A 15,968-nucleotide genomic window follows, 5' to 3' on the forward strand; every position below is an offset into this window, starting at 1 on the left:
CTTTTAATCTTATTAATCGCTGCGTGTGTGGCGGACCATTTGGTCTGGAAAGTTGGCTGTGGATCTCCATTCCTCTTTCTCCCGAGTGGATTGTGAGAAGAATCACCCTCATCTTGGCCCATACAATACCCTGCTCCTGGTCGCTATTGTATTAGTTACACCCAAAAGGGAGGGTGGTACAATCAGTCCCTGGTGGGAGAAGATTTTCTGGTCCCCCACTGATTACACTCACTTTGGGGAAATATTAGGTGCAAATTGTGTTTGGAAACAATGGGCAGGAGCATGGTAATATAAATGGTGATGGAATTAAATGAATCGCATTAACTGTGGTGTGACAGGGGACCCCTTTGGCCTGGGAACCATCTGAGTCAAAGGACTACCGCCCTGACAGATCATGGCCAAGTCCTTTGCAAATGGGATGCGAGCCCTGAAAGGTCATTATTGCATTTGCGAGCACCATGCATACAAAATACTACTAAAAAAATTGGCCTGGGGTATGTTATATTGGGATGATATGACCACCATTCTTCATACTTCTGAAAATTGACAGCTAAGAATTGGGAATCAAATTATATGATCCCCAACAAATTATTGAGTATTATGGACCCGCAACCTGGAACACCAATGAACCAATCAGCGGTGCTCGAGAACCAATCAACATTGGCTGGTTCTCGATTACCTGCTAGCAGAAGGAAGAGTTTGTGCAAAATTAAATGACTCTAATTGTTTATTGAAAATTGATTATAATGGAGATGTGGTTACATTATATAATTCTTTTCTCATTTTGTTTATGACATGTTATAACTGCACTATAATTTTATCAAAAGTTGTTTGTCGTTATTAATGATATTGTTGTTGTTAGACTTCTGTAAAGAAGAGGAGGTGTCTCATTCTGTTTATTAGAATGATCTCATCCTGTTTATTAGAATGATATCAATCACAAGTCATTGGATTTATCTTTATTTCCTTGTATGCTTTTCTCTTCCCTTTTCCTTCTTTTAACCTCTTATCTTTTTCTGTCCTTACCTTTCTACACCCCCTGGAATCGAACCACTGACATCGACAATTTCTGAGCCACGGGGTGGTGTGGCGATCTCTTCCTTGTCCCCCCCTTTTTTTTTTTTCTCTTCGGCATTGTCTCAGAAACCATCCTATCCCACGTGCTCAGACGCCATCTTCTGGGGTACAGGACTACCTGACCTTGACGACATTTTGTGAGGCAAGAAGTTAGGCGCCGACTAGAGTGACGTCTCCGCCCTGCAGCCCTCCACCCCCTCCGGAGAGACCCATCCGGGACATCGGGCGACGGCCTGGCAATGGGCCAATCCTACGGCGCAGGAACCGGACCTGCCGACCTCGGGCCTGTGAGTGGTGCGAACTGTGACTGGCAGCTCCGTGTCACATGACTCTGCAAAAATTCTCTATAAAAGAGGCGGTTTCGCCCGACCACGCGCGCGCCTGCCCCCGACTGCCGAGAATCAACAAAGGACCCACGGGACGCCGTGGGATCCAGGGTGGTGACTATCCTTCCCCTCTCAACTCATCTCTTTTCCTCTCTTCCTTTTAGTTACTTCTCTCTCTCTCTCCCTTCGTTGCTCACTAAGTTGCCTCCTTGTTGGACTTAATAAAGTCAAAGTTAAGTTTATTGATACCGTGCCTCGGTTGTGCTTTGTCCGAACTCAAGGATCACGAATCTATTTTATTTCTGGTCAGGATTTTGGGGGTGCTTTACTTGCAGGCAGGTAAAGCATACCGGGTGATTTATACTGGGTGATTAATCAGGCGGGTCCCATGTGGTCTGACTGCATTGAACCAGGCGGGTCCCACGTGGACTGACTGCACTGGAGTTACTAATCAGGCGGGTCCTTCTCAGGACTGACTGCATTTAATTTCTAGATTTACTTTTTACCAATCAGGCGGGTCCCTCTCGGGACTGACTGCATTTTATTTCTAGGTTTACTAATAAAGCAGATCTTAATCCGGAACCTGACACAGGCCTGCTTATGCTGGGTGGGGAACAGCTGAGTCAGAAGGGGAAAAGGGTTATGGCCCAGAAGTTGGCAGGGCTGATCAAGAGGTCTTTAAACTAGGTTTGATGGGGGAGGGGGATAAGATCAGGGCAGCTAGAAATGAACCTAGGGGTGACAGGCCTGTGTTGGGGGCAAGACCGTTAGCCCAGCTGAAGTGCATTTACACCAATGCATGCAGTATGGGCAACAAACAGGAAGAGCTAGAAGCCACTGTACAGCAGGAAGGTTATGATGTGGTTGCCATCACAGAAACATGGTGGGATGACTCTCATGACTGGAGTGCTGCTATGGATGGCTATAAGCTCTTTGACAGACAGGTGAAGCAGGAGAGGCGGTGGGGTAGCGTTGTATGTTAGGGAGTGCTTGGATTGTGTCGAAATTGAAGAAGATGATGAGGATGACAAGGTTGAATGTTTATGGGTAAAGATCAAGGGGAAGGTCGGCAGGGTGGACATTACGGTGGGAGTCTGTTATAGACCACCCAACCAGGATGAGCAGGTGGACGAGGCGTTTTACAAGCGGCTGTCAGAAGCTGCCCAGTCGCTGGCCCTTGTACTTGTGGGCGACTTCAACTTGCCGGATGTCTGCTGGAAATACAACATGGCAGAGAGGAAGCAATCTAGGAGGTTCCTAGAATGTGTGGAGGACAACTTCCTCATGCAAGTGGTAAATGAGCCCACTAGAGGAGGGGCCCTGCTTGACCTGTTGTTTGTGAACAGAGAAGGACTAGTGGAAGATGTGCCAGCCGAGCAGCACAGCTGCAAGGCCAGGTTGAAAGGCTTCAAGCTGAAGTAGAAAGGCTTAGGAGCATTAGGGAGGCTGAAATGGAGATAGACTGGTGGAGCCAGGCTCTGCCCTCCCTGCAACAAAATGGGAGCACCTGCCAGATAGCTCCCAGGATCGAGGCGCCTCTGTACTCTGCCCCTCTCATGTGGAAAACAGAAACCTAAATGAAAGGAGTGAGTGGAGGCAAGTTTATGGCTGTGGCAAAAGGCGAGCACCCTCCTTGCCCACCTCGCCTCCCCAGCTGCCTCTGAGAAATAGATATGAGCCCCTGGTGGAATACAGCCGGTCCAATGGGGATGTGGTAGATAAGCAACCTACATTAGAGGTCTCACCACAGTCAGAAAAACCTGTCAGGCGTATAGCAACCTCTTCCACAAGGAAGAAGAGAAGAGTTCTAGTTGTTGGAGACTCGCTTCTAAAGGGAACTGAGGGCCCAATATGCAGAGCTGACCCCCATCACAGGGACGTCTGCAGTCTGCCTGGAGCCTGAATCAGGGATATCACCAGGAAACTCCTCAACCTGGTGCAGTCGACAGACTACTACCCGCTACTGATCTTCCAGATAGGTGGGGAGGAAGCTGCATCCCATCGTCTGAGGGGGATGAAGAAAGACTTCAAGGCCTTAGGACAGTTGGTGAAAGAGTCTGGGGCGCAAGTGGTTTTCTCCTCCCTCCTTCCATTTTCGGGTGATGACATGGGATGGAATAGTAGGATTCACTCCATAAATGCCTGGCTACAAGACTGGTGCTACAGGCAGGGCTTTGGCTTCTATAATAATGGCTGGTTTTATAAGACATCAGACCTGACAGTAATATATGGGAAAGGTTTATCTCGCAGGGGCAAAAGGGTTCTGGGACAAGAATTAGCAGGGCTCATTCGGAGAGCTTTAAACTAGATTCGAAGGGGGACGGGGTTGTAGCTGGGCTTACACCACTGGGGCAACACTCCAGTCTTGATGAAGACCAGGAGGCCTCCCATCCCCCTGGGGTGAAATCGGTGTGCTCAGCTTGCTCCCTGAAATGCCTGTACACCAATGCACGCAGCATGGGGAATAAACAGGAGGAGTTAGAAATCCATGTTCGGTCGGGGGGCTATGATCTAGTGGCAATTACAGAGACTTGGTGGGACAACTCGCATCACTGGAATGTGGTCATGGATGGCTATGTCCTGTTCAGGAAAGACAGGCCAGTAAGGAGAGGGGGTGAGTGAGCAACTAGAATGTATTGAGTTCTGTCCAGGGGCGGATCAGGAGTGAGTTGAGAGTTTGTGGGTATGAATTAAGGGGCAGGCTGGCATGGGTGCTACAGTTGTGGGTGTCTATTACAGGCCACCGGATCAGGATGAGGAGGGTGATGAGGCCTTCTACAGGCAGCTGAGAGCAGTCTCACAATTACAGGCCCTGGTTGTCGTGGGGGTCTTCAACTACCCTGATATTTGCTGGGAGGCCTACTCAGCCAGCCATCCCCAGTCCAGGAGGTTCCTCCAGTGCATTGATGATAACTTTCTGATGCAAATGGTGGATGAGCCAACTAGGAGAGGAGCGTTGCTGGATCTTATTCTCACTAACAAGGAGGGTCTGGTTGAAGAGGTGAAGGTTGAGGGCAGCCTTGGTTGTAGTGACCATGAGATGGTAGAGTTCAGGATCTCATGTGGCAGGAACAGAATAGCTAGCAGAATCGCAACCCTGGACTTCAGGAGGGCCAACTTTGGCCTTTTCAAGCAATTGCTAGGGGAAATCCCATGGGATAGGGTACTAGAAGGTAAGGGGGCCCAAGATAGTTGGTTAGCATTCAAGGACTGCTTCTTCTGAGCTCAAGATCAGAGCATCCCAACAGGTAGGAAGTCAAGGAAGGGTACCAGGAGACCTGCATGGTTAAACAGGGAACTGCTGGGGAAACTCAAGTGGAAGAAGAGGGTGTAAAGATCATGGAAGGAGGGGCTGGCCACTTGGGAGGAATATAAGTCTGTTGTCAGAGGATGTAGGGAGGCAACTAGGAAAGCTAAGGCCTCCTTGGAATTAAACCTTGCAAGAGAGGTCAAGGACAACAGAAAGGGCTTCTTCAAATACATTGCAGATAAAACCAACACTAGAGGCAATGTAGGCCCACTGATGAATGAGGTGGGTGCCCTGGAGACAGAGGATAAAAAGAAGGCAGAGTTACTGAATGCCTTCTTTGCCTCTGTCTATACTGTTGGAGGCTGTCCTGAGGAGCCCTGGACCCCTGAGGCCCCAGAAGAAGTCAGGATAGAGGAGGAGTTTGCCTTGAAAAGCAAATTTTGTGGCAACAGAATCACAGAATCACAGAATGTTAGGGATTGGAAGGGACCTCGAAGATCATCTAGTCCAATCCCCCTGCCGGAGCAGGATTGCCTAGACCATATCACACAGGAATGCGTCCAGGCGGGTTTTGAATGTCTCCAGAGAAGGAGACTCCACAACCTCTCTGGGCAGCCTGTTCCAGTGTTCAGTCACCCTCACCGTAAAGAAGTTTTTCCTCATATTTATGTGGAACCTCCTGTGTTCCAGCTTGCACCCATTGCCCCTTGTCCTGCCAAGGGATGTCACTGAGAAGAGCCTGGCTCCATCCTCATGACACTTGCCCTTTACATATTTATAAACATTAATGAGGTCACCCCTCAGTCTCCTCTTCTCTAAGCTAAAGAGACCCAGCTCCCTCAGCCTCTCCTCATAAGGGAGATGTTCCACTCCCTTAATCATCTTCGTGGCTCTGCGCTGGACTCTCTCTAGCAGTTCCCTGTCCTTCTTGAACTGAGGGGCCCAGAACTGAACACAATATTCCAGATGCGGCCTCACCAGGACAGAGTAGAGGGGGAGGAGAACCTCTCTCGACCCGCTAACCACACCCCTTCTAATACAGCCCAGGATGCCATTGGCCTTCTTGGCCACAAGGGCACACTGCTGGCTCATGGTCATCCTGTTGTCCACTAGGACCCCCAGGTCCCTTTCCCCTACGCTGCTCTCCAACAGGTCTGTCCCCAACTTGTACTGGTACATGGGGTTGTTCTTGCCCAGATGCAGGACTCTACACTTGCCCTTGTTATATTTCATTACATTTCTCCCCGCCCAACTCTCCAGCCTGTCCAGGTCCCTCTGAATGGCTGTGCAGCCTTCCGTTGTGTCAGCCACTCCTCCCAGTTTTGTGTCATCAGCGAACTTGCTGACAGTGCACTCTATTCCCTCATCCAAGTCATTGATGAATATATTGAATAGAACTGGTCCCAGAACCGACCCTTGAGGGACTCCGCTAGACACAGGCCTCCAACTGGACTCTGTCCCATTGACCACCACTCTCTGGCTTCTTTCCTTCAGCCAGTTCACAATCCACCTCACTACCCGATCATCCAGACCACACTTCCTCAGTTTAGCTGTGAGGATGCTGTGGGAGACCGTGTCAAACGCTTTACTGAAATCGAGATAGACCACATCCACAGCTTTATCATCATCTATCCACCGGGTTACGTCCTCATAAAAGGCTATCAAGTTGGTTAAGCATGACTTCCTCTTGGTGAAGCCATGCTGAGTGCCCCTAATGATCCCCCTGTCCTTGATGTGCCTAGAGACAGCACCAAGGACAAGTTGTTCCATCACCTTTCCGGGGATGGAGGTGAGGCTGACTGGTCTATAGTTACCCGGGTCCTCCTTCTTGCCCTTTTTGAAGACTGGAGTGACATTCGCTTTCCTCCAGTCCTCAGGCACCTCTCCCGTTGCCCACGACTTAGCAAAGATGATGGAGAGTGGCCTAGCAATGACTTCCGCTAGCTCCCTCAGCACCCGCGGGTGCATCCCATCAGGGCCCATGGATTTATGGACGTCCAGATTACTTAGTTGGTCCCTGACCTGGCCCTCATCTACCAAGACAGACTCCTCTTCTGTCCTGACTTCTTCTGAGGCCTCAGGGGTCCGGGGCTCCTCAGGACAGCCTCCAACAGTATAGACAGAGGCAAAGAAGGCATTCAGTAACTCTGCCTTCTTTTTATCCTCTGTCTCCAGGACCCCCACCTCATTCATCAGTGGGCCTACATTGCCTCTAGTGTTGGTTTTATCTGCAATGTATTTGAAGAAGCCCTTTCTGTTGTCCTTGACCTCTCTTGCAAGGTTTAATTCCAAGGAGGCCTTAGCTTTCCTAGTTGCCTCCCTACATCCTCTGACAACAGACTTATGTTCCTCCCAAGTGGCCAGCCCCTCCTTCCATGATCTGTACACCCTCTTCTTCCACTTGAGTTTCCCCAGCAGTTCCCTGTTTAACCATGCAGGTCTCCTGGTACCCTTCCTTGACTTCCTACCTGTTGGGATGCTCTGATCTTGAGCTCGGAAGAAGCAGTCCTTGAATGCTAACCAACTATCTTGGGCCCCCTTACCTTCTAGTACCCTATCCCATGGGATTTCCCCTAGCAACTGCTTGAAAAGGCCAAAGTTGGCCCTCCTGAAGTCCAGGGTTGCGATTCTGCTAGCTATTCTGTTCCTGCCACATGAGATCCTGAACTCTACCATCTCATGGTCACTACAACCAAGGCTGCCCTCAACCTTCACCTCTTCAACCAGACCCTCCTTGTTAGTGAGGATAAGATCCAGCAGCGCTCCTCTCCTAGTTGGCTCATCCACCATTTGCATCAGAAAGTTATCATCAATGCACTGGAGGAACCTCCTGGACTGGGGATGGCTGGCTGAGTAGGCCTCCCAGCAAATATCAGGGTAGTTGAAATCCCCCACGACAACCAGGGCCTGTAATTGCGAGACTGCTCTCAGCTGCCTGTAGAAGGCCTCATCACCCTCCTCATCCTGATCCGGTGGCCTGTAATAGACACCCACAACAGTATCACCCCTGCCAGCCTGCCCCTTAATTCGCACCCACAAACTCTCAACTCGCTCCTGATCCACCCCTGGACAGAACTCAATACATTCTAGCTGCTCACTCACATAAAGAGCAAATCCACCCCCTCTCCTTACTGGCCTGTCTTTCCTGAACAAGACATAGCCATCCATGACCACATTCCAGTGATGCGAGTTGTCCCACCAAGTCTCTGTAATTGCCACTAGATCATAGCCCCCCGACCGAACATGGATTTCTAACTCCTCCTGTTTATTCCCCATGCTGCGTGCATTGGTGTACAGGCATTTCAGGGAGCAAGCTGAGCACACCGATTTCACCCCAGGGGGATGGGAGGCCTCCTGGTCTACCTCAACACTAGAGCGTTGCCCCAGTGGTGCAAGCCCAGCTACTACCGCATCCCCCTTCGAATCTAGTTTAAAGCTCTCCGAATGAGCCCTGCTAATTCCTGTCCCAGAACCCTTTTGCCCTTAAGACATAAACCTTTCCCATATATTACCATCACGCCTGGTGTCTTATAAAACCAGCCATTATCAAAGAACCCAAAGCCCTGCCTGTAGCACCAGTCTCGTAGCCAGGCATTAATGGAAACTCTGGAAAGAATAGATTCAGACAATGGGACTCATTTCCAAAATAGCCTCATAGACACCTGGGCTAAAAAGCATGGTATTGAATGGATATATCACATTCCTGACCATGCACCAGCCGCTGGGAAAGTGGAATGATGTAATGGACTGTTGACGACTACACTGAAAGTGATGGGTGATTCAAAAACTGGGATGAACACTTAGCAAGAGCCACCTGGTTGTTAATGCCAGAGGATCTGCCAATTGGGCTGGTCCTGCTCAATCTGAACTGTTGCGCACTGTAGAGTGGGATAAAGTCCCTGTGGTTCATGCAAGAAATACGTTGGGGAAAACAGTTTGGATTACTCCTGCCTCGAGCAAAGGCAAACCTATGTGTGGAATTGCTTTTGCTCAAGGACCTGGGTGTACCTGGTGGATGATGCAGGAGGATGGGGAAGTTAGATGTGTACCCCAAGGAGATTTGATTTTGGGTGAGAATAGCCAATAACATGAACTGTATGATGCTAAGTGTCATTTATCACAGTAAGAATCACCCCAGACAGTGAACATGGGATGCACCAGCTGCAAGATCCAGATGCAATACACCATCCTGCTGCGCCAAACTTCACCAGTCCATCACACTGTATTGAGGCCTCGTCCCGACCTATTGACTGAGTGAATGCCATAGCAATTTTTTGCTGCCCTGAGAGACTATTATGAGAAATAGAACCCATGGTTTTGGACTAAATTAATTCAATGGACTTCTTAGAGAGATAGCCCATAGACCAAAGAGAATATGTGTGTGTATATATGGATATATATGTCAAGAGATGGGGAAAATAGTAGTGACTTGATGTAAATGACATAGAATAAGATGTGGAATCCTGTCCTGGTTTCATGGGGATAAAATTTATAGAATCAAGTTTCTTTTAGATTTTGTTTCAGTTTGTGGCCCGCCATGGTGATCAAGGCCATGATAAGGAACATAACCCCTTTTTCTACTTGCTATTTGATCTGGGTGTGAGCTGTCCTAGGGGTTGATAAATTCTTTATCTTATCAGCCTGATGCGTAAATTAACTGCCTAAGCACATCTCAATAGAACAAGTTGCAGAACATTAAGGTTGTGCAAAACCCAGCTAGAACTGGTCTTGCGGTTTGACTAAGAGCCAAGATGTTACCATACCTGTGCAAGAAGGAAAGCTGATAAGTGCACAGCGAGGAAGACATATGGCCTTCATCCCTGAGACCCCGGCCCATGACCACCAAGAGGAACTGCGCGTGCGCAACCAGTTAAAGGCGGAGACTATGGAAATGATCTCCCGGAACTCATTATAATAAAGACCACCTTCTCGGGGAAAGTCATGAATATGTATAGGCGTCCTTGAAATGATGAATATGTAACACTTTGCTACATAAATACAAGCTGAATTACCGTGAAGGCAAGCACGGTTTTGGTGGGACTACCCCCTGTGCTGCCCAGTGCAGAATAAACATACCTACTTTACAACCCTACCGGTTGTGAAATTTGTTTTCTGCATGTCAGCCATTAGCAGTTAAATCCAGGGCAGCTGACCCAGGCTGGCCCACAGGTTTATTTGGTAACATTAACATCAGGTTTACCATAAATGGGAAAGCTTGCTAGGGATGGGGGGCTCTTTGCTCTGCTCTCTTCTCCCTTTTTCTCCTTCTCCTCTCTTCTCAGTGGTTGTGATCCCTGGAGGGACTTGCTGTCACTCTATGGGCTGAGTATAACTTTGTGTCTTTTGTATTAGTATTGATATTGGTTTTCTTATTTTATTAACTTTGTTTAAATTTCAGCCCACGAGTCTCCCTCCTTTTCCCAATTCCCTTTCTCAGCTGGGGAGGGGTCTTGGGTGATAGAACAACTGGTTATTGTTTAGCCCTGGCTGCGGGCTAAATGGAGACATGCTCGCAGAACATCAAGGCTGTCTCTTCAGCCTCTTCCCCCCAAAAGGCCAGTAGGCTGGGGATGAGCAAGAGAGTGGGAGGGGACAGAGCCAGGACAGCTGACCCAAACTGACCAAAGGGATATTCACAGAATCACAGAATGGTTGAGGTTGGAACGGACCTCCAGAGGTCATCTGGTCCAACCCCACTCCTCAAGCAGGGCCACCTAAAGCTGGTTGCCCAGGACCATGTCCAGATGGCTTTTGAATATCTCCAAAGATGGAGACTCCACAGCCTCTCTGGGCAACCTGTGCCAGTGCTTGGTCACCTGCACAGCTAAAAAGTGTTTCCTGATGTCCAGATGGAACCTCCTCTGTTTCAGTGTGTTCCCATTGCCTCTTGCCCTACCACTGGGCACCACTGAAAAGAGCCTGGCTGTGTCCTCTTTGCACCCTCCCTTCAGGTATTTATATGCATTAAGGCAGCTAAACAGTCCCAGCTCTCTCAGCCTTTCCTTATAGAAGAAATACTCCAGACTCTTAATCAGCTTCATGGCCTTTTGTTGGACTCTCTCCAGTATGTCCATGTTTCTCTTGTTCTGAGGAGCTGTGACTCTTCACTCAACTCCAGGAGCAGAGTAAAGTAAATTTGATATTAAACATGACACTGCCCATGCATGGAATTTCTAAAGGAATCTAGTCAGAGTATTGGACTCTGACACCCTCAAACCTGCTTTTTGCTTTTATTTAATTCCTTTCTATTGGCATTTAAATGTCAACTATTCATTTCATTAGCTATTACTACAGGATGCTTTATACATTTTATACCTGCACTTTTATAGATATATATATATTGAATTTATGTATCTTTTCATATATATACTGTATGTACACACATAAATATATATACATATAAAGTATATCTAGGTATAAATAAAATATACATATTTGTACATTCCTGTATATATACTTTCTCTGCATATATAAAATGGATCAATATATATCCATATCTATACCTATATTATGTTTTAACTATATACATAAAATAAAAATTTAATTTTTGTCTATGGACCAAATAAAATAGCCAATATGGCCCAGGGCACTCTGAGATCATGTGGGCATCACAGCATCAAAAATGGCAACCAGCAAATCGCAAAGCAGTACGAAAACACACAGGGAAATGATGGTGTCAAAGAAGGCAGCCTCTGTGTGTGTAGCGAGGGGACTTCCTTTTCTGACACTTCTGAGTAAGCTCCTTGGGGTGGCTGGTCCTGCCAGACAATTACAGGGCAATATGAAAACACATGAGCCATAACATTATCAAAAGTGCACATAGATTAATTAGATGTTAATTGCACATTGATGAAATGGACAGCGGTGAAAAGGACATCTGTTAGGGGTAAGCAGCAGTCACACGCAGTTCAGGACCCAGCAGCACATGCCTGCATTAGCCATCAGATGGAGGGTTGCACACTCCTCTGCACCAGGTGCTGCCTGCCTGCAGCCCGGGCATGGCCCAGCAGGGTGCTTGCTGGAGGATTGTTAAAAGCTGATCTTCAGCTGCCAGCCCTCGTAGTGTCTGCAGGTTCGCTCCCAGACTTTGCTCTCTCACACACCAGCTCCAGCCAGTGTCTCACTGGCCCAGTGGGGCTGTGCCAAGGGGAAAGTGCCCACCAGCAGCCCTGCTTCACACCTTGCACAGTGGTCCAGGAGGGGCCCAGTGCCCTGGCAGCTGTGCACACCGAGCTGAGGAGCAGGGTTAGCACACTGCGGCAACCTGCAGGCCTCTGACTACGAGCACCTGGGCTTGGGTGGGCAAGGCCCTGAAGGAGTATTTTCCCCATTAGGCATTAAATTAGGCCTTTGTCTCCTGTGGTGTTGGAGGCCTTTCCTGTTTGATTGTCACCCACAATAGACTGGGGCACTCCCATATTCCTATCCTGGTTTTGCAGGGATAAAATTTATAGAATCAATTTTCTCTTACATTTTGTTTCAGTTTGTGGCGAGCTGTGGTATGGCGATCAAGGCCATTAGCAGTGAAAGCCAGGGCAGCTGACCCAGGCTGGCCCACAGCTGTATTCTATAACATTAACATGGTTCACTATAAAAGGGAAAGCTGCTGGGGAGGGGTGGGGCTCTTTTTGCTCGGTTCTTATGTCTTTTTGATGGTTACTGTCCCTGGAGGGACTTGCCACCACTCTATGAGCTAAGTATAATTTTGTGTCTTTTGTATTAGTATTGATATTAATTTTCTTATTTTATTAACTTTGTTTAAATTTCAGCCCATGAGTCTCCCTCTTTTTCTCAATTCCCTTTCTTAGTTGGGGAAAGTTCTGGGTGGTGGAAGAGTGGTTATTGCTTACCCCTGGGTGTGGGCTAAATGAAGACAACTCTGCACAGTACTGCATCTCTGGCTGCGAGAAACTTCTTGATCCAACTTGTTTGCTCCCCCTGCTCCCTCCCGCCCCCCGACATGTTAATATTTATGACCTTATTCTTGGTGCAATGGGTTGCATTTCCATCAATGAGGGTCTAGGTACCCTAACAGATGAGACATAGAAAAGCCGTAACCCATTGCTTATATGCCAGCCCCTTACCAGCTGTCCCGGGGAGGGGCTGCCCGTCCCCTCATCCTGTTCCCATTGCGGCCCGGTGTTGGGGGAAACTGGGGGCTGCTAAAAGGGACCCCCCGAAGGAGAGCTGCCCTAAAGGGCAGCCGCGCCCCGCCGCCCCTCCCTGGCCGGCGGCGGCTCCTTTGCACCAGCCCCGGGGGCGCGCTCGCCTCCGTCCCCGCCCGCAGCGCCTCTCTGCCAGCAGCCTTCGGCTTCGGCCGGCGCCCGCCCTTCTCTCCCCAGGGCCATGGCAGCGCCCCGCACCGCTCCTCCCCGGGCAGCCCCATCGGGGAAGCCACCGCTCTGCTGGGAGCAGCGTGGACGCCCTTTGAAAGGCGGGTTCCCAGGCGGGGGGATGCGGCTCCCGGTCGGGGCCGGCGAAGGCCAGGTAGTGCCGCCCCGCGTCCCCTCGGTCCCGGCCGCGCTCTGCCGGGCGCCGCCTCACCGCGCCAGCCCCAAGGGCCCGGAGCTGTGCCCGCGGGGACAGAGCGGCCCTGCCCTGCGCACAGCCCCTGGGTCAAAACCCCGGACCCCGGCGGCGTGGGGGGGCAGCCGGGCACCCGCATCCCCCCGGTCCCCCCGACCTGCTCCAGAGCGGCCCGTGGTGCTTCGTTATGGTCCCGGTAAGAGAGGCACTCGGGCTGCGTGAAGTGCCGCGTAAAATGCCATCTATCAGAGCTGAGGCTGTGAGGCAGAAGAGGATAAGCACGGATAATCTTACGTCCCTCCAGAGAGTGGGAACCCCGGGCTGTGCAGCATCGGATGGGTCTCCCCTCAGGGCGCAGGATGCCGTGCGAGTTCTGTCCGTGGAAAGGTCACCCAACACTGTGGTCTTTTGAGCTCTTATAGGATTTTCCTACAAGAAAACATTTTTATTTATCATCTCTACTGTCAAACAAAAAGGATGTTCACATGAGAACTCTTTGCTGCACTGTGAGATAAAGGCAAGGCCACGCAGGTGGTGTAATCACCAGTACTGAGTGGGAGATGACAACAGGCTCCCTGATTGCAATTAGGTGGCTAAGTTCGTCCTCTGGCCAAGGGATGTGTGCAGCACAGCACGGCCTGAAGGAAGGCCAGGTTGTACGTGGCCCGCAGCACATGCCGGCGCCTGCCATGCCAGGACAATGGCTCTGTGGGTTGCTGACACCTCTGTGTACAGTGGCCTTCAGGTCAATGTTGCTAGGCTGCTTGGAAATACCTTTATAATATGCTTATGCATTCTATTGTCATTTCAGTGCGTTCAAACACAGTACGTGTTTTACCTGATTTTGATGTGTTCTGAAACAAGATATTGAGAGATTTGTGTGTTTTCCTTATTTCTGAAATGATTTCTACTAGAATTTTCTCTCAAGAAACATCTGTGTGCCAAGCATTATAATTTTGACACATTGGACTTGAAAATAAATTAACGGATAATTAAATACCAGTAAATGAATGTTTTGTGTTGTCATAATATTTTTGTTAGTTGAAAGTACAGCAATTAGCAAAAACATTCTGGAACTTGCCAGTGAAAACATGTTGACTGGGTTTTGCTTTCATCGCTGTGAGTATGAGTAAACATTATTACCAGGGATCTCTCTGAGGTTTATTTTGGTATGGCTTTATTTTGGTATTGCTGTTACTGGAACATTAATCTTTGTTTTCCTTTGTTGGATGAAAACGGAAAAGATGTGGGCCTCTAAAGAGCGCTGCATTCATGAATAGTCCCGTGCAGGCTAATATGCCCTACCAGGGGCAGGCCCACTGTCACTGGCAGTGGTTACAGCGTGGTGGGGAAATGAGCACAGCTCCTCAGGGGCAAGCACCGAGCATGGCATGTGTCTGAGTGCAGCTGCCTGTGCTCCGCACGCTGTGTGCAGGGATAAAATCAAACCCGGTGGGTGGGATTCTTCTGTCAAGCTACAGGCTGGGGACAGAAGCCAGTCAAGGGGTAAATGGCTAGCTGCTCGTTAACTACATGGCAGAGGCACTCCTCTGCCCTGGTTTATGTATTGCGGGAGGAGCTCTGACTACAGCACTATTTCATTGACTCCTCCTGGCTCAGAGCATAACTAGACCTAGGTGGGGAGTTGGAGGTGTGTTGATCAGCTGTGCTACGCTCACAAGTGCCTGGGGGGCAAAGAAAGCCATGGAAATGGTAGTGACTGCAAAGCATTGACACTGCAGTGAGGGGCATGCAATGGGAGAGCAGGAGCCTAAGTCTCTCACTTTACATGAGTATTGATGTGGCTGAGAGAACCTGATCCTGATGGTCTCTTTAGTTAATTCACAGTCAGAAAATACTTCATTTAGCCATAACACCCTGGGGTTCAGAAAGAAGGGAAATTAGTAATGCCCTGTATGCTCCTATGCATGCTGTATTGTAACCAAAATTTGGAATAAAACTCCTTAACGCTGGGTTTAGCATTAATGAGTGGGCATTACTTTATTCGGCCAAGGGATGTGGGGGATCACTCCACCTAACATGTCTACCTAGGGACAAAAGCACATTCATTATATACGTTAGAGAAAAATGAATATTCATACAATTCCCAAGGAAAGCCCGCCTATTCCAAGAAACCTTATGCATATGCTAATATATTATGTAACTGTCTTTGTGCATGCGTACTAAATTGGGGAAGGGGTCTTTGGTGGTCATAATCCCCCATAGTTATGCTGTCTGCTATATGACTCTGCTTCTATGCAAGCGTGGTTGATGCCTTTCTGTTGACACATGCAGGTGGCTTCAAGGAGAGGATACTGTTCTGGTTCTTACAGGATTTCTCTCTACTCCTGGTGCCACAGCTGTGAATCAAGTAATTTAAGACACTACAAAGATGTTGTTTGCAGTCTTGTTTATCTTTGGCCCTTCTTTGTAATTAGTGAGGAGTTTTAGAGAATCCAAGGTCTCTGTTAGTATAAGCACAAGCGAGAGTCAGTGATAACTATAACTTTAAGTGTTATCAGTCCTAGAAGCAGACACTGTCTGCAAAACATGCAGTTAGCTTCAGAAAGTGCAGTCATTTTAGCTGAAAGGAAAATTGGTTCTGCCTAAAGGTTACACAAAGTAGGTCTTTTAGGGCCTACTTTGAGGCCTACTTTTACTAAATCGTCTGGTATCAGTATGAAGTCCTTTTAATGGATTGTTTATTTGTAAGGCACTTGTATGTGAGTAGCTAATTTGGAGAAACACCATGCAAGCTGTTGTACCATTTTGCAACGCTTTTTCTTGCA

Source organism: Nyctibius grandis, chromosome 5, assembly GCF_013368605.1.
Source record: "Nyctibius grandis isolate bNycGra1 chromosome 5, bNycGra1.pri, whole genome shotgun sequence".
Taxonomy (NCBI): domain Eukaryota; kingdom Metazoa; phylum Chordata; class Aves; order Nyctibiiformes; family Nyctibiidae; genus Nyctibius; species Nyctibius grandis.